Raw genomic sequence first — 23,400 nt, forward strand, 5'->3', positions numbered from 1 at the left:
AAAGGTGTAATGGGACAGATATTTTTAAAATAAATTGTTACATTTACAGCAACAAAGTTGAATGGTTCTATAAAGTGTAGCGATGTATATTCCAGCAGACAGCTGGTATTGTATTTCTGCGCAGACAGATAAACTTAGAAGAGAGGAAAAGCAGCAAATAACCCATATTTTCCCCTTCGCCTCCTTTGCAGGCTCCCTGGTTAACAGCAAGTTTCATTGTTAGAGAGGCTTGTTGGCTGACGTCACTTTTGGTTCATGAAGCTTTGCCTTGAAGTGAAGCTGAATAAAAACCTTGAGAAGAATCTCCTTCAATCTGCTGCAAGGAACTAAACAGACACACACACATAGAGGGAGCACAATTACACCCTCTTCCTTTATGTCCTTTCCCACCGCTCCTGGAGACACACAGCACACAAAAAGAGACTGGCAAGAGCAGCAGATAACCTTCCATCACCTCTCCCCCGATCCCCGGGCAAGGAAGAGGGAGCACCCCCCTCCCCAAGGCACTGCTGGCTCTGGAGGTGAGTGATCTCTGGGCTGCAGCACCAGAGGGGTGCACTGACCTACAATTACTTAGAAGTGGGGGGTCCCGACAGCTGCTAAAGGGGATGTCTGTGTTTCTAAAGACTTCTGAAGCTGGATTAAGAGGTGGGGGGGACCCCCGTGATGGGGGTTAGGACTAGAAGCTTGCTGTAAATAGGGCATCAAGAAAGGGGGGAGCGAAGGGGGGGGGGGGAATCAGGCTGCAAAGGGGGGCAGTTAGCTTCTAAGAAAAAAAATTGCTGAAAGTTTCCCAGGGGTGCCCCCTCCATGGTATCCTCTGCCCCCCCTTAGTTTATACCCTCAGCCTTTCCAGCCCCGGTTGTGTTCCTCTAGCCTCCAGCAGGCTGATCTCTCGGACACTGGCTGCTAATGCTGCTAAAGCTGCTGCCTTCCCCCCTCCCTTCCCTTTCTCTCTATTTATGTTTGAATCTCTTTCCAACGGCCGCTGCCAGCACTGTGTCCTGTGCCTTGTCGCCCAGTGTCCCCATGATCACCCCCCACTGGGGGAGCCCTTGGCTGCCCCTCCACTCCCAGGAAGGTAAGAAGGAACCCAGCTTCCTAAACATGTCCTCTTCTCTGGCAGCACAGACCCTTAACCCTTCCTTCCCTGGCAGCCCAGCAAAGGGGTTGGCTTACAGGGAGTAACCCTTTCCAGGTGGGTGCTGGGTGTACCCTTCTGGGACAGGACACTTTTAACCCTTGGGAGACCAAAAGTATGCACACCTAGGCTGGATATCAGTATACCTCTGTATATAGAGATCTGTCCAAATACAGATATTATTTGTGATTATGTGTGGTTTGTAATTGTATATACTGAGGTCAGATGAAGACATACTGGTCATCCTTGTCTACATATTTCTTATACAGAGTAATGCTTGTTCTGTCTGAAGATAAATCACTTTATTCTGGACATGTTTCAACTCAGTTCTTATTCCTGCCACATCTGCTGGTAGCTTTTTCCAAGTGTCCACTACTCTTTAGATGAAGTAGTCCTGTCTTTTTTTTTCTTTTTAATATCTTATCTATCTAATTTGACTATTATTTTTATTATTATTATTGTTATTATTATTATTATTATTATTATTGTTATTGTTATTATTATTATTATTATTATTATTATTATTATTATTATTATCATACCCTATTTTCCTTTTTTTCTCTACTGTTGATGTTAAATAATGTCAACAAAATACTTTATTATTATTTTCTATTATTATTATTGTTATTATTATTGTAGATTTCCAATATTCATATTTTTTCAGCTGGTAGCTCTTTCTAAGTGTTTACTACTCTTTAGATGCAATAGTCCTGTCTTCCATAGTGTTTTTTCTTTTGAATAGCTTATCTATCTATGTTGACTACTTTATTTTTGATTATTATTATTGTTATCATACCCTATTTTCCCTTTTTTCTCCTTGTGATGTTGAATAATGTCAACAAATCACTTTTTAGTATATTATTATTATTTTTATTATTATTATTATTATCGTTGTAGTATATTTCAGGTATTCAGATTTTTTTTCCTGCTGGTAGCTCTTTCCAAGTGTCTACAGCTCTTTAGATGAAATAGTTCTTTCTTTCATAGTGCTAGGTTTATCTATCTATCTATCTATCTATCTGTCATTTATCTACATTTTTTCCCCTTTCCTCTTGTTGCATACCTTATTTTGATGTTGAATAATGTCAACAAAACACTTTTTAATATTTTATTAATCATTTTTTATATTATTATTATTATTATTGTAGTAAATTCCATGTACACATTTTTTTTGTCTGCTGGTAGCTCTTTACAAGTATCTGCTACTCTTTAGATAAAATAGTTCTGTCTTCCTTAGTGCTGTGTTTATCTATCTATCTATCTATCTATCTATCTATCTATCTATCTATCTATCTATTATTATTATTATTATTATTATTATTATTACTATTATAGAACAGTTAGTTGGTGCAGCACTTTATAACATGAGAGCAGACAGTTATCTATCTATCTATCTATCTATCTATCTATCTATCTATCTATCTATCTATCTATCTATCTATCTATCTTCTGTCTATCTATCTCAACAAAACATATTTCTATCTATACAACAAAACATCCTCTATTGTAATATATTACAGGCATTCAGATTGTTTTTTTCTGCTAGTAGTTGTTTCCAAGTGTGCACTTTTTAGACAAATTAGTATCTTCTACCATAGTGCTAATTTTCCTTCTGAATATCATCTATGTATCTGCTTTCGTATTTATCTCATTTTCTTTTTTCCTTCTTCCTTTCCTTGTTTGAATGACATCCTCTTCGGTAGTGATGGCCGAACGGTTCGCCCGGCGGTCGTTTCGCGGCGAATTTCCGACTTTCGCCGTCCGCGGGTTCGAACGCCTTTTTCCGTCGTTCGCCCCGGCGGACTTACGTGTTTAATGTATACAAGAACTTTAACCTTTCGTGACACGTTTATCATGTGTTACAGGACAACCAATTGAGACATGACAGCTCATGGACACTTGGACATTCCCCCTAACCTATAAATACACCCGATCCGGTGGCCATTTTACATTCTTTCTTCTGTCACTGTAGGGAAAGGATCCTGTGTGGAGTAGGGACAGAGAAAACGCTAGCTATTTGGTACACAAAAGTTCTTTTCAGGACTGGTATAGGTGTTAGGTCAGCAGCCTGAGTTTCTTTTGTCAGTTTAGATAAAGGGACAGAGCGCTGTATGCTGCTATTTTAGGGACAGCTCAGCCAGATTAGTCTTTCTTCATCATCATCATCATCATCATCATTAGCTGTTACTATCAGGTCCACAAAAGAGCTGTTCCAGCTAATCGTTCCAGCCTACTCTTTTTTGCCAATTTGTATAGGGACAGGCAGGAAGCAGTGTGTCAGGCAGTGAGGATAATTTTAAAGACTTGCTGTTACTATTAGTTCCACAAAGGTTCTTTTCAGGACTGGTATCAGTGGTACGGTAATAGGCTTGTACACGTATAATATTCTTTCTTCCAAATATAGAAAGAATATTATACTTGACTGCTGCCCTTCTGCTGCAGTCTGCTAATCATTCACAACTCACTTGTTCCACAAAGCTCTTTATCAGGACTGGTAACTTGGTCTGTCTAGGGTGCTACGGTACATAGGCTTGGGTGCGGTACAGTCTGCTGTTCTGTAAGGACCGCTATCGGTCCACAATACATAGGGTTGCCGTGCACTACTGCTGACCGCTGCCCTATACTGCAGCAGTCCTTCATTGGTATAGGGACTGACGTACAGTCTGCTAATCACTAACACACAACCTGCTTGGTCCACAAAAGTTCTTATAAGGACTGGTAACTTGGTATAGGGTGCTACGGTACATAGGCCTGAGTGCGTTACAGTCTGCTGTTCTGTAAGGACCGCTATCGGTCCACAATACATAGGGTTGCCGTGCACTACTGCTGACCGCTGCCCTATACTGCAGCAGTCCTTCAGCGGTATAGGGACTGACGCACAGTCTGCTAAACACTAACACACAACCTGCTTGGTCCACAAAAGTTTTTATAAGGACTGGTAACTTGGTATAGGGTGCTACGGTACATAGGCCTGAGTGCAGTACAGTCTGCTGTTCTGTAAGGACCGCTATCGGTCCACAATACATAGGGTTGCCGTGCACTACTGCTGACCGCTGCCCTATACTGCAGCAGTCCTTCATTGGTATAGGGACTGACGTACAGTCTGCTAATCACTAACACACAACCTGCTTGGTCCACAAAAGTTCTTATAAGGACTGGTAACTTGGTATAGGGTGCTACGGTACATAGGCCTGAGTGCGTTACAGTCTGCTGTTCTGTAAGGACCGCTATCGGTCCACAATACATAGGGTTGCCGTGCACTACTGCTGACCGCTGCCCTATACTGCAGCAGTCCTTCATTGGTATAGGGACTGACGTACAGTCTGCTAATCACTAACACACAACCTGCTTGTTCCACAAAAGTTCTTATAAGGACTGGTAACTTGGTATAGGGTGCTACGGTACATAGGCTTGAGTGCGGTACAGTCTGCTGTTCTGTAAGGACCGCTATCGGTCCACAATAGATAGGGTTGACGTGCACCACTGCTGACCGCTGCCCTATACTGCAGCAGTCCTTCAGCGGTATAGGGACTGACGTACAGTCTGCTAAACACTAATACACAACCTGCTTGGTCCACAAAAGTTCTTATAAGGACTGGTAACTTGGTATAGGGTGCTACGGTACATAGGCTTGAGTGCGGTACAGTCTGCTGTTCTGTAAGGACCGCTATCGGTCCACAATAGATAGGGTTGACGTGCACCACTGCTGACCGCTGCCCTATACTGCAGCAGTCCTTCAGCGGTATAGGGACTGACGCACAGTCTGCTAAACACTAACACACAACCTGCTTGGTCCACAAAAGTTTTTATAAGGACTGGTAACTTGGTATAGGGTGCTACGGTACATAGGCCTGAGTGCGTTACAGTCTGCTGTTCTGTAAGGACCGCTATCGGTCCACAATACATAGGGTTGCCGTGCACTACTGCTGACCGCTGCCCTATACTGCAGCAGTCCTTCATTGGTATAGGGACTGACGTACAGTCTGCTAATCACTAACACACAACCTGCTTGGTCCACAAAAGTTCTTATAAGGACTGGTAACTTGGTATAGGGTGCTACGGTACATAGGCCTGAGTGCGTTACAGTCTGCTGTTCTGTAAGGACCGCTATCGGTCCACAATACATAGGGTTGCCGTGCACTACTGCTGACCGCTGCCCTATACTGCAGCAGTCCTTCAGCGGTATAGGGACTGACGCACAGTCTGCTAAACACTAACACACAACCTGCTTGGTCCACAAAAGTTCTTATAAGGACTGGTAACTTGGTATAGGGTGCTACGGTACATAGGCTTGAGTGCGGTACAGTCTGCTGTTCTGTAAGGACCGCTATCGGTCCACAATAGATAGGGTTGACGTGCACCACTGCTGACCGCTGCCCTATACTGCAGCAGTCCTTCAGCGGTATAGGGACTGACGTACAGTCTGCTAAACACTAATACACAACCTGCTTGGTCCACAAAAGTTCTTATAAGGACTGGTAACTTGGTATAGGGTGCTACGGTACATAGGCTTGAGTGCGGTACAGTCTGCTGTTCTGTAAGGACCGCTATAGGTCCACAATAGATAGGGTTGACGTGCACCACTGCTGACCGCTCACCTATACTGCAGCAGTCCTTCAGCGGTATAGGGACTAAGAGTTTTGTCACAGGGTCATTTAAAAAATGACATGCAGAGGAAGAGGCAGGCCCTTCCGCAGGGGTGGTAGGGGTAGGGCAGGAGCAACAGGCTTGAGCCAAAGTGGGAAGTTGCAGAAGGTGCGTTCAATTACTTTAAAGGATGCACCAGACTTGGTTGAGTGGCTCGCTCAGCCTTACTCTTCTGCACCCTCCTCATCCTCTCGATCTGCACCCTCTTCTTCACTCTCTGCTATGTGCACCCCCAAAGACACTACCACCAACAACACGACCACCACCACCACCACCACATACCTTCCGCTTGAGTCACTGGAATTATTTTCCGATCCATATCAAGAGGACATTTCTGATGCGCAGCCACTCTTGGTATTGGATCAGGAAGAGGAGGTAGCAACAAGCGCTACTCAGCAGTCTGACGCCAGTACCCAGATCAGCCCAAGGAGGAGGTTGGTCCCCGGTGTTGCTGCCTACTCTACTTATAGCGGTGGGGAAGGTGACGTTGATGATGACGTGTCTAGTGATGTCACGTGGGTGCCCACAAGAGAGGAAGAGGAGGGGAGTTCAGAGGGAGATATGGACCAGCAGATAGGGAGGAGAAGCAGCAATGACTTACATTGCACAGCAGGGACAAAGCAGACTGCAAATGTATCAGGAGCGAGTCATCGACCATGTACGGTCACATCTGGCGCTCCCAGGACACCGGCACATGGCTCCGCAGTGTGGGCTTTTTTTAACGTGTCCGCTGCTGACAATAGCGTTGCCATCTGCAATCTTTGCAGTCAACGCGTTAGTCGCGGTAAGCCCAATACTCACCTAGGGACGACCGCCTTAAGAAGGCACATGAGCAGCCATCACCGAGCCCAGTGGGAGCAACGGAACACACAAAGCCACACTGCAGGCTCTCACCGTCCAGCCTCGTCTTCTACTTCTCCTTCTCCTCTCTCCTCACAATTGTCCTCCACTCCACCTTCCATCACGCCAAGCTCACATTTTTCTGCAAAAAGGCAGGCTTCCGTGGGCCTAATGTTTGAGCGTAAAAAAATGATGACGCCGGATAACCCTCTTGCCCAACGGTTGGCGGCTGGCTTGTCAGAACTCATAGCCCGCCAACTACTGCCATATAAACTGGTGGACTCGGAGGCCTTTCGCAAATTTGTGGCCATTGGAACACCACAATGGAAGGTCCCAGGAAGGAAGTATTTCTCAGAGAAGGGCATCCCAGAGCTATATGGCCATGTTCAGCGGCAAGTGAATGTATCTCTGGCACACAGTGTCGGTGCCAAGATACATCTGACCACAGACACGTGGTCTAGCAAACACGGGCAGGGAAGGTATATCAGTTTTACTGCCCACTGGGTGAACCTTCTGACGGCCGTCAAGCATGTAACCCGTGGCACCCGTGTAGATTTGGTTTTACCGCCACGGATTGCATGCAGGCCTGACTCTTCTTCTCCTCCTCCTACTCCATCCTCCTCCCTCTCCTCCTCAGCTGCCTCCTCCTTTTCCGCTGCTAGCGTCTCTTCCACTGCACCGCCCAAGCTCCCCAGAACCTATTCCACATGCCAGGTGAGACGTTGCCATGCCGTGCTGCGTCTGTTGTGCCTGGAAGCAAAGAGCCACACTGGCCCGGCACTCCTTTCAGCTTTGCGTTCACAGGCAGATGAGTGGCTAACACCGCTCAATTTGACAGTTGGTAAAGTGGTGTGTGACAACGGTGCCAATCTGCTTAGCGCATTGAAACAGGGCAAAATCACGCACGTGCCGTGCATGGCACACGTCTTAAACTTGGTCGTGCAGCGATTCCTTGTCAAATACCCTGGGGTCCAGGACATCTTGCGGCAGGCAAGGAAAATCTCGGCCCATTTCAGAAGATCTTACACGGCCATGGCTCGCCTTGCTGACATTCAGCGGCGACACCATCTGCCGGTCAGACGTCTTATTTGCGATTGCCCGACGCGATGGAACTCAACCTTCTATATGCTTGATAGGCTGCTCCAGCAGAAACGTGCAGTTAACGTCTACCTGTATGAACTCTGCGAAAGAAACGGTTCTGGGGAGCTGGGTTTTTTTTCACCGCGCCAGTGGCTGCTCATGCGCGACACATGCAGACTTCTGCGGCCATTTGAGGAGATCACCAAACTGGTCAGTCGCAGCCATGGCGCCATCAGTGACATGGTACCTTATGCCTTCTTTCTGGAGCGTGCATTGCGTCGTGTCATTGATCAGGCTGTGGAGGAGCAGGAGCGGGAAGATGAGGAAGTCGCAATGCTGGATGAATTCCCAGGGGGGGCTACTCTATCTGAGACAAGTCAACAACAGGAGTCTGATGAGGAGTCAGAGGAGGATGGTGCCGGGGCGGATGAGCAGGAGCAAGAAGAGCATGCTTTAAACCTTTCTGGGATCCCTGTTGTGCGAGGATGGGGAGAGGAGAATGAAGAGGACGACATTATCCTGGATGATGAGCAGGAGCCAGGCCACCACACCGCTTCCACTTTAGTGCAAATGGGGGCCTTCATGCTCCAGTGTTTTAATAGGGACCCCCGTATAAAAAGCATGAGGGTCAAGGACCAGTACTGGGTGGCAACGTACTTAGACCCCCGGTACAAACACAAAATGGCGGAAATGTTACCGCCGTCGCAGAGGGCTGTCAGAATGCAGCACTTCCAGGCCTTGCTTCGAGAAATGCTGCATTCTGCTTTTGCGTGCGCTGGCAGAGGAGCAATTCCCACTCCCAGAGAAGGATTTGCGGGTACCAATCCAACAGCGCCTGCAAGAAGAGGCCGGTTTGAAGATGTGTTGGTGACTTCGGATATGAGGTCATTCTTTCAGCCGACCCATCGACAGGTGTCATCCGGATCCAGCATCAGGGAACGCCTAGACCGTCAGGTGTCCGACTACATTGGGTTAACGGCCGATGTGGACGCTCTGAGGAGTGATGAACCCCTAGACTACTGGGTGGGCAGGCTTGACCTCTGGCCAGAGCTTGCCCAATTTGCAATCGAACTGTTGGCTTGCCCCTCATCCAGTGTCCTGTCCGAAAGGACGTTCAGCGCAGCAGGGGGGATTGTGACCGATAAGCGTACTCGCCTAGCTCACCACAGTGTTAACTACCTCACATTTCTAAAAATGAATGAGGCATGGATCTCGGAGGAATTCAACACATGTGATCAGTAGACCATGTATATGTCTATAAACAATTTTTGGAATCAAGCACACAGACCTTCTTAATTCATTTGGCTCACTTCCCTGACCCAAAAAAGCACACCGTACTATATGCCCCTACCCTCCTCTTTGAAGAGGTTGAGCGGTGTCATATTTCTACTGGGGCTGCTTATTATGAGGGGTTCCCACCATCCCTGTGCTGTGCTGACTTCCTCCTGGGTGTTCTTATTATGAGGGGCTCCCACCATCCCTGTGCTGTGCTGACTTCCTCCTGGGGGTTCTTATTATGAGGGGATCACACCATCCCTGTGCTGTGCTGACTTCCTCCTGGGGCTGCTTACGGTGCTGCTGTCAGCGCTGTATGTCACGGAGCTGCTGTCAGCGCTGTATGTCACGGAGCTGCTGTCAGCGCTGTATGTCACGGAGCTGCTGTCAGCGCTGTATGTCACGGAGCTGCTGTCAGCGCTGTATGTCACGGAGCTGCTGTCAGCGCTGTATGTCACGGAGCTGCTGTCAGCGCTGTATGTCACGGAGCTGCTGTCAGCGCTGTATGTCACGGAGCTGCTGTCAGCGCTGTATGTCACGGAGCTGCTGTCAGCGCTGTATGTCACGGAGCTGCTGTCAGCGCTGTATGTCACGGTGCTGCTGTCAGCGCTGTATGTCACGGAGCTGCTGTCAGCGCTGTATGTCACGGAGCTGCTGTCAGTGCTGTATGTCACGGAGCTGCTGTCAGCGCTGTATGTCACGGAGCTGCTGTCAGCGCTGTATGTCACGGAGCTGCTGTCAGCGCTGTATGTCACGGTGCTGCTGTCAGCGCTGTATGTCACGGAGCTGCTGTCAGCGCTGTATGTCACGGAGCTGCTGTCAGCGCTGTATGTCACGGAGCTGCTGTCAGCGCTGTATGTCACGGAGCTGCTGTCAGCGCTGTATGTCACGGAGCTGCTGTCAGCGCTGTATGTCACGGAGCTGCTGTCAGCGCTGTATGTCACGGAGCTGCTGTCAGCGCTGTATGTCACGGAGCTGCTGTCAGCGCTGTATGTCACGGAGCTGCTGTCAGCGCTGTATGTCACGGAGCTGCTGTCAGCGCTGTATGTCACGGAGCTGCTGTCAGCGCTGTATGTCACGGAGCTGCTGTCAGCGCTGTATGTCACGGTGCTGCTGTCAGCGCTGTATGTCACGGAGCTGCTGTCAGCGCTGTATGTCACGGAGCTGCTGTCAGTGCTGTATGTCACGGAGCTGCTGTCAGCGCTGTATGTCACGGAGCTGCTGTCAGCGCTGTATGTCACGGAGCTGCTGTCAGCGCTGTATGTCACGGTGCTGCTGTCAGCGCTGTATGTCACGGAGCTGCTGTCAGCGCTGTATGTCACGGAGCTGCTGTCAGCGCTGTATGTCACGGAGCTGCTGTCAGCGCTGTATGTCACGGAGCTGCTGTCAGCGCTGTATGTCACGGAGCTGCTGTCAGCGCTGTATGTCACGGTGCTGATGTCAGTGCTCTGTATTACGGTGCTGCTGTCAGTGCTCTGTATCTCCTGCACCCTCTTGTTTGCCTACCCTGGTCCCTGACCTTCCCTCTCCTCCATTGCCTTCATTAGCTCCATAGTCCTGAATTGTCAGAACAATTTCCCAAATAAAAAAAAAATGCTTGTAGTTATCGATCCCAAATTCACCTCATACATGTATTATGCTATTGTCCAGGTGGTGGGACTACGTGCTACCCCCTAATAATTACCCCGTGGCCGCAAATTCGACCTAAAGGTTTGCGAAATTCGCCTCCCATTGAAGTCAATGGAGCCCGCGGCGAACGGTCGTTTTCGCGAACGTTTGTGTCCGTTCGCGTTTCGCGTTCGCGAAACGTCCCGTCGGAAGTTCGTCCATCACTACTCTTCGGTAGTAAATTCCAAGTATTCAGGCTTTTTTTTTTTTCTTGGGAAAAACCAGACCAGTATTTAAGAGTAATTCAGTCCCCTTGAAAAAAAAAAATCCCATATGTCTTGCAACTCAATGCCAGGAACATCTGCCAGTAACCTTAAACTGGTAGTACTGCCGAATGACTCGTCCACCGCCTCTCCAAACGTCCCATTCATACCTATATGCTTTTAAAGCTCCATGTCCTGGGGTTAAGGGGGTGTTGACTGAGTCTCTAACCCCACCTTCTGCTTTGCATAGCCAGGACCTCCCTAGTTAGTATCTCACGGGTTAAGTGAGGTAAGGCTACCTATAAAGTGAACCTTTTGCCAAAATCGCCACAACAATACTGTCCAAATCCCAGGCCTGGTGCCAGGAGGGTAATGGGAATTGATAGGCAGGATCTGGAGGAAAGGGGGGGGGATGAGAGATGGATCTGTATGTAGAGCATCTGATCACTGCTCTGCCTTAGCTCTGCCCTCCTCATCTCTCCTACTCTTTTGTGTGTCTTGCTTGTACAGAACAGCAGCTGCCGACTGGTCGAGTTGTTGAAATTTATCCCTTTGTGTATATAACAATATCCTCCATTTTCCTCCTTTTTTTTTTTTCCTGCCCTCTAAACAACAAGCTATTCGCCATTTTGTATAATTTTATCTGGTCCGCTGCCATTTATTTCTCCGTCCCTTCGTGGATCAGAGGGCAAAATTCATAACTTCTACTGCTAGAGCAGGCTTAAAGTTTAGAATAACAAAAGTGACATCCTTTAAAGTTTAACTATGATTTTCCCCGGAGTCCTGTCTACCTGTCTGTTGACTCTTTCAACTCTTTGGTCATTAAAATTATTTTATTAAGGCAATCAATTTATCAAGAAGATTAATTATTTTGATTAAGGCCTGGTTTACACTAGTGTGATTTCAGATGCAATTTGAATCGAAAAGAATCGCATGACAAGGGAAATCATATTGGGGTGGATTTACCAAAACTGGATAGTACAAAATCTGGTGCAGCTCTGCATAGAAACCAATCAGCTTCCAGTTTTTTTTTTTTATATACGCTAAATTGAATAAGCTGAAGTTAGAAGCTGATTGGCTACCAATGCACAGCCGCACCAGGTTTTACACTCCCCAGTTTTAGTAAATCAACGTTGTTTTCAAAGGTGCCTGTTAACAACAATGCAACACAGCACGGCGCGATTTTGGAAAAGGGTCCTGTTCTACTTTCAGTGCAACTTTGGATCCATAGAATATATAAACCACATCTAAAATGCAACCAATTGCACAACATAATCGCTCCTAACTAACTATATTTTCAATTTTTAACTTGTTTATATTTGAACAGATTTTGTTTTAGATCATACAGTATTGATTGGGTGAATAAATGGAGTGTCCTGTGTGGAATGAAATAGTGCAGTTTTTTTAAAGAGGTGTTTTTTGCAGACCTGTCACATTTTATGAGTTGTAAATGCAAGACAATTTGCCAATGCTAATTAGTTTAATTTTTATTTTTATGCACAATGCTGGTCTACCACTGTATGCTACAGATGGCTGCACATAACTTATTTCTTGTAGCTGCTGACCTTGAATTATTTAATGTATAATGCATGGCTTATTATATTTCATGTCTCTTGATTTTTAATAATGGAGGAATTTTATGTAACGTTTAGTGGAGTTTTATGCAGAATATGATTTTTTTTTCCCTGCCAGCCCTTGGCAGCAACTGAGTAAAAAAGTCACATCTTTATATTTGAAGGACAATTGCACTTTCCCCATATATATATATTTAGAAAGGAATTTATAGACTAACATTTTCATCTTTATTGGGATATGGTTAGCTTAATCTAAATAACTTTATCAATGTAATGTATTGCATTGTAAAGGATACCTTGTTTCTGTTTATAGTTTGCAAATTTGTATGCAACGGCGCGGGGGGGGGGGGGGGGGTGGTTATGTGTGTGGGGGGGGATGTCAGCCATGTTTGCACATTGCATATGAATGCTTGGTTTCCTGTTTGCAATGCTGAACAATGATTGGCCTTCACTGCAGCTCTAGTGAAAGGCTAGTTGCTTGACTGAAAGCAACAGATTTGCTATATGCAGTCATTCAGAAAAAATGCTAGATGATAATCACATTCCATGATATACAGATGTCCACTAGGAGGATGTGTGAATGAAACACAAAAATTAAAATATGAAACAGCAAGTATGGCAGATCATTTTGATAAACATTACCATAATTCAGAGTCCTCGTCAAAAATAAATTATGGGGTAGGGCAGTCTATTATATTGTATGTTTAAAAAAAAAAAACTTAAGCTTTGGTTTTATTACCAAAACTTAATTGAACCAGCTGGGGTTAGAAGCTCTTTGATTTCTATGCAGAAATGAGCCAGATTTTGCACTTTCCAGCTTTAGTAAATAAACCCCATTGTGTACTTAAAAGTGGGGTATGCCTGTATATATATATATATACAGTATCTCACGAAAGTGAGTACACCCCTCACATATTTGTAAATATTTTATTATATCTTTTTATGTGACAACAATGAAGAAATTACACTTTGTTACAATGTAGTGGGTGTACAGCTTGTATAACAGTGTAAACTTGCGGTCCCCTCAAAATAACTCAACACACAGCCATAAATGTCCAAACCGCTGGCAACAAAAGTGAGTACACTCCTAAGTGAAAATTTTCAAATTGTGCCCAATTAGCCATTTTCCCTTCCTGGTGTCATGTAACCGGTTATGCCGCGTACACACGATCAGACTGTCTGGTAGACTTAGCCTGGCGGACAAACCGCCGGACTTTGAAGCGGAGGTCCTCCAGACTTTCCGAATGAGCAGACCTGCCCACGCACAACCGGACTTTTGGCGGGAGTCCGCCGTACTTTTGAAATGAACGGACTTGCCCACACATGGAGGAAAGTCTGTTCATTTTGAATGCGGCTCCAGGTAGCCGGGACTAGCGAAGGAAGTCTTTGGCGGCGAGATTGACATGTCGCTGGCCCGTCACCTGGTGTGGACTTAAAGGGGAAGCCCTACGCTGAATACACGGTGTGGGGGTCCCCCCCAAGGTCCATATAAGACCCTTATCCGAGCCCGCAACCCGACAGGTCAGGAAAGGGGGTGGGGACGAGCGAGCACCCCCCCCCCCTCCTGAGCCGTACCAGGTCGCATGCCCTCAACATGGGGGGGTGCTTTGGGGAAGTCGCTTGTCCGTGTCCGTGTGCGGGAAAGTCTGTTCATTTCAAACTAGCGCACAGACGGCCGGATTTTTGAGTCAAAACTACTTTCTAAGTCTGCCGGATGTTTGGGAAAAAAAAGTCAGCCGGAGCACACACATGGGCGGATTGTCCGGTGGACCAAGTCTGCCAGATAGTCTAATCGTGTGTACGCAGCATTAGTGTTACAAGGTCTCAGGTGTGATTGGGGAGAAGGTGTGTTAAATTTGTTTTTTTTTGCTCTCACTCTTTCATACTGGTCACTGGAAGTTCAACATGGCACCTCATGACAAAGAACTCACTGAGGATCTGAAAAAAAATGTTGCTCTACTTAAAGATGGCCTAGGCTATAAGAAGATTTCCAAGACCCTGAAACTGAGCTGCAGCACGGTGGTCAAGACCATACAGCGGTTTAAAGGGGTTGTAAACTCTCATGGTTTTTTGCCTTAATGCATTCTATGCATTAAGGTGAAAAACCTCCCGTGGTGCAGCAGACCCCCCGAGCCCCTGTTTTACTTACTTGACCCTGATCCTTCGCCAGCTGGGAATGAGCACACCAGCTCTAGCTGGTGTCTCATATCCTGATTGGATAGATTGATAGCAGTGCAGCCATTGGCTCCAGCTGCTGTCAATTAAATCCAATGACGTGGCGCCGGGGGCGGGGCCGAGTCCTGCATTCTGTGAATGGACACAGATACAGGATTCAGGAGCGTGCCCACATGCTGTCCACCGTAGGAGAGAGCTTCTCCAACGTGGACACTCGATGCGAGGAGGAGCCAGGAGTGCCGCTGAGGGACCCCAGAAGAGGATGTTTGGGGCCACTCTGTGCAAAACGAACTGCACAGTGGAGGTAAGTATGACATGTTTGTTGTTTAAAAAAAAACAAAGCTTTACAATCCCTTTAACAGGACAGGTCCACTCAGAACAGGCCTCGCCATGGTCAACCAGAGAAGTTGAGTGAATGTGCACAGCATCATATCCAGAGGTTGTCTTTGGGAAATAGACATATAAGTGCTGCCAGCATTGCTGCAGAGGCTGAAGGGTTGGTGGGGTCAGCCTGTCAGTGCTCAGACCATACGCTGCACACTGCATCAAATTGGTCTGCATGGCTGTCGTACCAAAGGAAGTCTCTTCTAAAGATTATGCACAAAAAAGCCCGCAAACAGTTTGCTGAAGACAAGCAGACTAAGGACTTGAATTACTGGAACCATGTCCTGTGAAATGATGAGACCAAGATAAACTTATTTGATTCAGATACTGTCAAGCGTGTGTGGCAACCAAATGAGGAGTACAAAGACAAGTGTGCCTTGCCTACAGTCAAGCATGGTGGTGCGAGTGTCATGGTTTGGGGCTGCATGAGTGCTGCTGGCACTGGGGAGCTACAATTCATTGAGGGAACCATGAATGCCAACATGTACTGTGACATACTGAAGCAGAGCATGATCCCCTCCCCTCGGAGACTGGGCAGCAGGGCAGTATTCCAGCATGATAATGACCTCAAACACACCTCCAAGACGACCACTGCCTTGCTAAAGAAGCTGAGGGTAAAGGTGATGGACTGGCTAAGCATGTCACCAGTCCTAAACCAGTTGAGCATCTGTGGGGCATCCTCAAACGGAAGGTGGAGGAGCACAAAGTCTCTAACATCCACCAGCTCTGTGATGTCGTCATGGAGGAGTGGAAGAGGACTCCAGTGGCAACCAGTGAAGCTCTGGTGAGTGCCATGCCCAAGAGGGTTAAGGCAGTGCTGGAAAATAATGGTGGCCACACAAAATATTGACACTTTGGGCCCAGTTTAGACATTTCACTTAGGGGTGTACTCACTTTTGTTGCCAGTGGTTTAGACATTATTGGCTGTGTGTTGAGTTATTTTGAGGGGACAGTAAATTTACACTGTTATACAATCTCTACACTTACTATATTACATTGTAGCAAAGTGTAATTTCTTCAGTATTGTCACATGAAAAGATATAATAAAATATTTAAAAAAATGTGAGGGGCGTACTCACTTTTGTGAGATTCTGTATATAGTGGTTATACATTAGGGTCATCTGTTCTAATCCCAACCATGACAGTACCTGCCTGGAGTTTGCATGTTCTCCCTGTGTCTGCGTGGGTTTCCTCCGGGTACTCCAATTTCCTCCCACACTCCAAAGACATGTTGGCAGGTTAATTGGGTCCTGTCTAAATTTGCGCTAGTATGTGTACAGTATGTACGAATGTGAGTTAGGGACCTTAGATCGTAAGCTCCTTGAGGGCAGGGACTGACATCATTGTACAATATATATGTAAAACGCTGCATAAACTGGTGCTACTATAAGTAACTGTAATAATTAAATAAATATATATTTTTTCATTAATTATTAATTATTATTATTTAATTATATATATCAGCTTCCAGATTTTTTTTTTTATATACGCTAAATTGAATAAGCTGAACTTAGAAGCTGATTGGTTACCAATGCACAGCTGCACCGGGTTTTACACTCCAGTTTTAGTAAATCAACTTTGTTTTCAAGGTGCCTGTTATTTTTCTATTTTTTTTTTTTTTTTTACTCGTGACGCTTCTTACTTGTTCAAACCTTTGGAGCAGCTGGATTACATTTTTTACTTCCAGCTCTCATGGGTAAACATAAGATGTCTAGGCAGATATGAAAGACACACATGAATGCAACTTTTTAATCATTAATATGTCATGAAATGTAATTTTTTAATGCAAACAGTGTAAGTAAGAGAATTGAATAGATAAGAATCTCTTGCAGTCCCTGTAGAGCACAGTTGAGACTGGGAGAGGTAGAAGCAGCACATGGAGCAAGTCAGCTGTGCTACAGTATAGCCTAATGAACTAACAAGAGGCATGCTGATAGGAGGAGAGAACAGAGTGTAACACAGATGAACTCATCTAATTTTACTGTCCAGTCATTGGGTGGTAGAAGAACAAGACCTGAAATTTCCTGGCCTGCAAGACAGGGCTGTGTAAATTTCAGAACAGGGTGGGTAGAGATACAAATTCTTTGGGAGGGGGCCCTCTCCCGCCACTGATAAAAGTGATCTTGTGGCAAATCCACCACAGAGACCACTTTTATCTTAAAGCGGAGGTCCACCCTAAAGTGGACCTTCCGCTCATTGGATTCCTCCCCCCCTCCGGCGCCACAATTGGCACCTTTCAGGGGGGAGGGGGGGTGCAGATACCTGTACTTCCGGGATAGCTCTCTGCGGAAAGGGGCGTAGATTACGCCCCTTTCCGAAAGTCCCCCGCTGCCTGCTGGGAAACACACAGATCCCAGAGGCAGCGGGTCCATCCTTATTGCGCAGCGCGACTCGCGCATGCGCAGTAGGGAACCGGGAAATGAAGCCGAAAGGCTACACTTCCTGATTCCCATACCCAAGATGGCGGCTGCAGCACCCGAGAGACGATCGAGAGATCGGCTTCGGGTGCCGACATCGCGGGCGCGCTGGACAGGTAAGTGTCACTATTTTAAAAGTCAGCAGCTGCAGTATTTGTAGCTGCTGGCTTATAAAAAAAAAAAAAAAAACGCGGACTCCCGGCGGACTCCCGCTTTAAACTGGACCGCCGGCCGAACGTGGCTATACCGGGGTTATGGCAGCTAGCTGCTGCCATAACAACGATATACGTCCTCAAAGTAAGGAAGTTATATAGTCGTGCGCCAGTCCGGAAGTGGTTAAGTGAGATACATCACTCACTAATACACTGCCCATTCGAAAGAACGATTCGAGAACACAGAATTACGACATACATATTAAGATACACTTACACTGTCCATTCAAAAGAACGATTTGAGAACACGAAGAAATGAAATTACGAATGCACGAATGAAAATACAAACATACAAAATTATGAGCAGACAAAGGATTGGAAATACAAAATGTAAATTATTATTATTTCAGGTACTTATATACCGCCGTCAGGGGTGGACTGACCATTCGGACACTCGGGCACTGCCCAAGGGCCCCCATCAGAGTTGCCAGCTTAAATAAAATCAGGAACAGTATGTAAAAATCTGTGTTTTTTTTTTAAATCCCAAGATTATAGCTGCCCCACCTCTCCAGTACCTTTTCAGTGTGTGTATGTGTATTCTGTGTATGTGGGTGTATACTGTATGTGTGTGTGTGTGTATACTGTGTGGCCCCATAATCTATTGCCTGGGGGCCCCATGAGTTGTCAGTCCACCCCTGACCGCCGTCAATTTACACAGCGCTTTACATATACATTGTACACTCACATCAGTCCCTACCCTCAAGGAGCTTACACTCTAAGGTCCCTAGCTCACATTCATATATACACATACTGGGGCCAATTTAGACAGAAGCCAAATAACTTACCAGCATGTCTTTGGTTATAGATGTTGTTTTTGTTCTTTTACTGTTTTGGAGTTTTGTATTTTCGTAAGTTTGTTCGTACGTAAGTTCGTATTTTTGCGCGTTCGTTATTTTGCTTATTCGTGATTTCATAATTTTGGTAATTTGGTTCTTTCAGCTATTCGAATGTTCGAATTGATCCGAATGTACGAATACTAACAAATTTGTGCAAAAATCTATTCATTACAAAGCAAACATCGCACATGTCTACAACTGCACCAGATTCTGAGTGCAAAAGTTTTCGTAAATCCCCCCCCCCTATGACCACCGTGAGTGCTGACATGGCCCTTGGCCATGTTACCTTGCGCCATTGTGGTCACTACAACCGCGGCTGTTTTTTACCACCCGTCCACCTGCTTAAACAAGAGTATATTAGCACAGGACAAGCATAAAATACTAATTATAAAGGGAGTGTTATTTATTTGATTTTTGTAATCATCTGATTCGTGAGAACCTTCCCCTTTTTTTTTTTGAAGTTCAGCGGTTAATCCGGTGTGTGGTTGTGAAATAAAGAGTTTAAAGCAAAAGGAGTGATGTGAGCAAGATTTGTTAAAAAAAACACAGCCCTACCCCCGGCTGCACCAGGCTTGTCAGCCCATGTGGGAATGGAAGACAATCACCTTCAGTGTTCTTAAAATTGTTTCCTGAACAATAGCTACTCTTCTGTTGTATAAAAAGTTCTGCCGGTCATGTGACTCATCAGAGAAAAAAGTTTCTGCGGCTCATCAACAAAAGTTTCTATGGCTCATCAACAGTAAGTGCAAGCTAGAAATAAGACAGTTTGATTTTAACTCCCAGATCATTAACTTTCCTTTTTTTTTTTTTTTTTGTAATTTATTCTCAAAGACAATTTACAAACTACTATTAAATTAGCAGTTGCAGCGGTAAGGTTATTGCTCATTAAACCGACTTTACTTGAAACTAAACATGCAAAAATAATGGCTTGTTCAGATGTGCAGCCAGGGGGCAGTAATAGCATTCAGTTGAGCCATGGTTTTACTGCCCCCTCTGCCCACCCGGACATGGACATGCAGCCTCTCAGGGCTGTACATGTATCGCGACAATAATTAACCCCCCCCCCCCCATTGGCATTTGGCAGGCAGTACTGCTGGCGAACATGACTCATTCAAGTCAATGGAGCCATGGGGCAATTGGTTGTGGCCTTTTGCGGGGGTTAAAACAGGAGGTGACATATCTCTTCCCAGCCGCCTGTCAACTGTCCTCTGAAAAGCGATTCAACGTAGATGGCTTTTCAGAGGGGTGACAAGGGGGGTTGCAGACTAGATGAACACTATTTTAGTGGACAAAATACAACTAAGGCCGCGTACACACGGGCGGATTGTCTGGCCAACTAAGTTCGTCAGACAATCCGACAGACAGTCCATTCAAAATTTGAATGAACGGACTTGACCACACACGATGAACAGACAGTCCGCTGAAAGCTTGCGCGATGACGTGTACAGCACGTACGACGGGACTAGAAAAACGATGTCCTATACACTGCAATGCAACCTTCGGCCGTGTAAATCCTTTCTGAGCATGCGCCATACTTAATCCGTCCAACTTGCCTACACACGAGCGGACTGTCCGCTGAAACCAAGTTTGGACAGACAAAACCAAGTTTGAACGGACAAAATTACGGAAATTCCGTAAGACTTTGTTCGTCAGACAGTCCGCTGAAAAAGTCCGCTGAAGCCCACACACAAGCGGGTTGTCCGCTGAAACACGGTTCAGCGGACTAAGTTGGACAGACAATCCGCCCGTGTGTACGCGGCCTAAAACTAAAACAATTCAGATGACTAAAATACGACTAAAACTGAAATGGCATTTTAGTCAAAAGACTATGGGGGTTATTTACGAAAGGCAAATCCACTTTGCACTACAAGTGCAAACTACAAGTGCAAAGTACACTAGGAAGTGCAGTCACTGTAGATCCGAGGGGGACATGCAAGGAAAATAAAAACAGCATTTTAGCTTGCACATGATTGGATGATAAAATCAGCAGAGCTTCCCCTCATTTCAGATCTACCCCTCAGATTTACAGCGAATGCACTTCCAAGTGCAATTTTAAGAGCACTTTGCACTTGTAGTGCAAAGTGGATTTGCCTTTCGTAAATATCCCCTATGACTAAAACTAAACTGAAAATTGACATTAAAGCGAAGCCCTTGTACACAGGGTCGGACATTCCGATGGACAATGTCTGATAGGACCCTGTTGTCGGATAATCCGACAGTGTGTGGGCTCCATCAGACTGTTTCCGTCGGAGTATCCGTCGAACCAAGTTTTCCAGCTGGGCTATTAAACTTTCCGACAACATGATCCGATCGGACTTTGTCCGATCATGTGTAGAGAATTCCGATCGGATCAAAGTGCCACGCATGCTCAGATCAAATTCCTAGACCAAAGCTATTGGCTACTAGCCTGAACATAGTCCCGTCCTAATGAAATAATGTCATCATGTTAAGTACGATCGGATTTTCTGACAACTTTGTCCAACTGTGTGTATGCAACAGTTTCGGACAAAATCCGTCTGACAAAATCCGACAGATTTGGTTGTCGTAATGTCCGACCGTGTGTACAAGGGCTAACACTACTTCTGCTTCTGCTGGCCATTTCGAAATCGGCAACGCAATTCCATCCAGAGCCTTTAATAATAGCACATTAAAGTTTAAACATTGCACTACCGCATAAGGATAAGTAAGGGGCATCTACTAAACTGCCAAAAGAGAAAAAATTAAGAAAAAGGCTTATCTTATATTTTTTCTTAATATTTTATGTTGGTAATATAGTCAGGTAATATGTGGAATGACATTACAGCCAATAGAGTTTATGTTTTTTTTTTTTTTTGTATTTTACAGTTGCACTTCTGTTTGACAAAAAGCAATATTTTTGTTTGTTTATGTAATTTGGTTTTATTTATAAAGACGTTATATATCACAACGGCTAAATCTGTGTCTGTAGGGCATGTTCAAACCTTAATACCATAAATAATAACATATTATTCGATTTTTACTCCAGAAGTATATACAATGTAACCTTGGATTACGAGCATAATCCGTTTCAGGAGAATGCTTGTAATCCAAAGCACTCGCATATCAAAGAGAGTTTCCCCATAGAAGTCAATTGAAACTAAGATAATTCGTTCCACATTGACTTCTATTGTATGCAGTACCGCATGTGGCCAGAGGTGGGGGGTGCCGTAGAAACTTATAAATACTCGAAGATGGCTCGGATGCACTCGGAAACCCTCAGAAAGGCTCGGAAACACTCGGGAACTGAGTATTTCCAAGTGTTTCCGAATGCGAACGGCTCCGAACGGCTCTGAGTGTCATTGGCACCCCTGCTCCTCTGGCCGAATTCGGTACTGCACACCGCAGAGGCTTGAATCCTGCTCATTTTGCGAGACAACACTTGCAAACCGATTCAGGATTTCAAAAAAATAATAGCTCCTATTGCTAAACGTTTGTTAACCACGTTACTCCCAATCCGAGGTATTACTGTAATTGGTTTGGAAATTCTAGAGAAATGTTTAAATAATGCATTTGATTTTAGTGACTTAAAATGTATGAGATTTGAGTCAACTAAAATGTACTGGAGATTTTAGTCAACTAAAATATGACTTAGGGCTCTTTCACATAATAATGTCAGTTTTTACGGACTCCGCTTGCTCAGCAGGGATGGATCCGTTAATCTCCGCTGAGCCGGTGGATGACAAGTCCGTCTAGGGATGGACCTGTCAGATCCCCACTCTCCTCTATGGGGATCTAATGAAAACGGATCTGCCTGTCTGTTTTCATCCGATCCTCCAGACAGATGGAAAATAGGGTTTCCATCTATCTGGATTTAGTGTAGGGGATCGGAATCGGATGTCAGCGAACATGTCACCGCTGACATCTGTCGCTCCATAGAGATGCATGGAGTGCCCGTTCAGGTCGACCTAAACGGTCCGCATGTGTGAAAGGACCCTAAAACTAAAACAATTAAGATGACTAAAATACGACTAAAACTAAAATGGCATTTTAGTCAAAAGACTATAACTAAAACTAAATCGAAATTTGCTGCCAAAATGAACACTGGTTGCCTCAAGTGAGAAGGAGCCCTTACTTACTTCATGGGTGCTCAACCTGTGACCCTCCAGCTGTTGCGGAACTACCAGGTCCATGAGGCTGACAGCTACAAGCATGACTCCCAAAGGCAGAGGAATGGTGGGACTTGTAGACCCGCAAAAGATGGAGGGTCACAGGTTGAGCACCCATGCCTTATTTGGATGTTTAAATATTTCTGATTTGTTTTTCATATTATTTTATCAACAGGGTAAATACTTTGGGGTTGATTTACTAAAACTGGAGAGTGCAAAATCTGGTGCAGCTGTGCATTGGAGCCAATCAGCTTCTAACTTCAGCTTTGACAAAAAAGGCTGGAAGCTGATTGGTTTCTATGCACAGCTGCACCGCATTTTGCAACCCAAATGTCGCTTACATAAATGACCATTTTGTGAATTTGATCTCTTTTCTGTAAAAATCTTATCGGTGTATGTTAAATCTGAAATACTGTCAGCACTTGTGAATGCTATCACTGTTCATCAAAAAATCATTACCTGTATTTTTAAACACAAGTATTGTAAGTGCCTGAGTCTGTTTTGATATCAGCCTCCTGTAATTCTATGCACAGCAGAACTCAGACTGAGTGAAGGACAGCCAGATACATGTACTAAAGCTGCAGAGTTTTAGGAATACATACATAAAGCAGTTTTCCACAAATCCTGTAGCTGTTGACTTTTAATAACAGAACACTTACCTGTCCAGGAATCCAGCGCCATCCTCACCTGGGCTCGTTCATCACTAGCCTTTGGGTTCCCAGCAGTGGCATCTTAAAACGGAGTTCCTCCCAAAAATTGAACTTCCGCTTTAAGTGCTGGTGACCTCTGACATGCCACATTTGGCATGTAATTTTTTTTTTTGG

The 23,400-nt window shown here is 45.3% G+C and overlaps 1 protein-coding gene across 20 annotated transcripts in view; it reads left to right on the top strand.

Moving 5' to 3' along the window:
* Positions 1–303: 303 nt before the first annotated feature.
* BAZ2B (bromodomain adjacent to zinc finger domain 2B) overlaps positions 304–23,400 on the top strand; it is a 459,321-nt gene continuing 436,224 nt past the window's right edge. For 18 of the 20 annotated variants that reach the window (XM_077447614.1, XM_077447613.1, XM_077447617.1 and 15 more), the window contains exon 1: positions 305–521. The gene's annotated coding sequence lies outside the window, so the exon portion shown is untranslated. Of the gene's footprint in view, positions 522–996; positions 1,082–23,400 lie in introns of those variants that run through there. The other 2 variants (XM_077447627.1, XM_077447616.1) reach the window with 2 other exon arrangements.

This window comes from Lithobates pipiens, unplaced genomic scaffold (assembly GCF_037356315.1).
Source record: "Lithobates pipiens isolate NorthernLeopardFrog02 unplaced genomic scaffold, aLitPip1_a1.2 Scaffold_22, whole genome shotgun sequence".
NCBI classification, from domain to species: domain Eukaryota; kingdom Metazoa; phylum Chordata; class Amphibia; order Anura; family Ranidae; genus Lithobates; species Lithobates pipiens.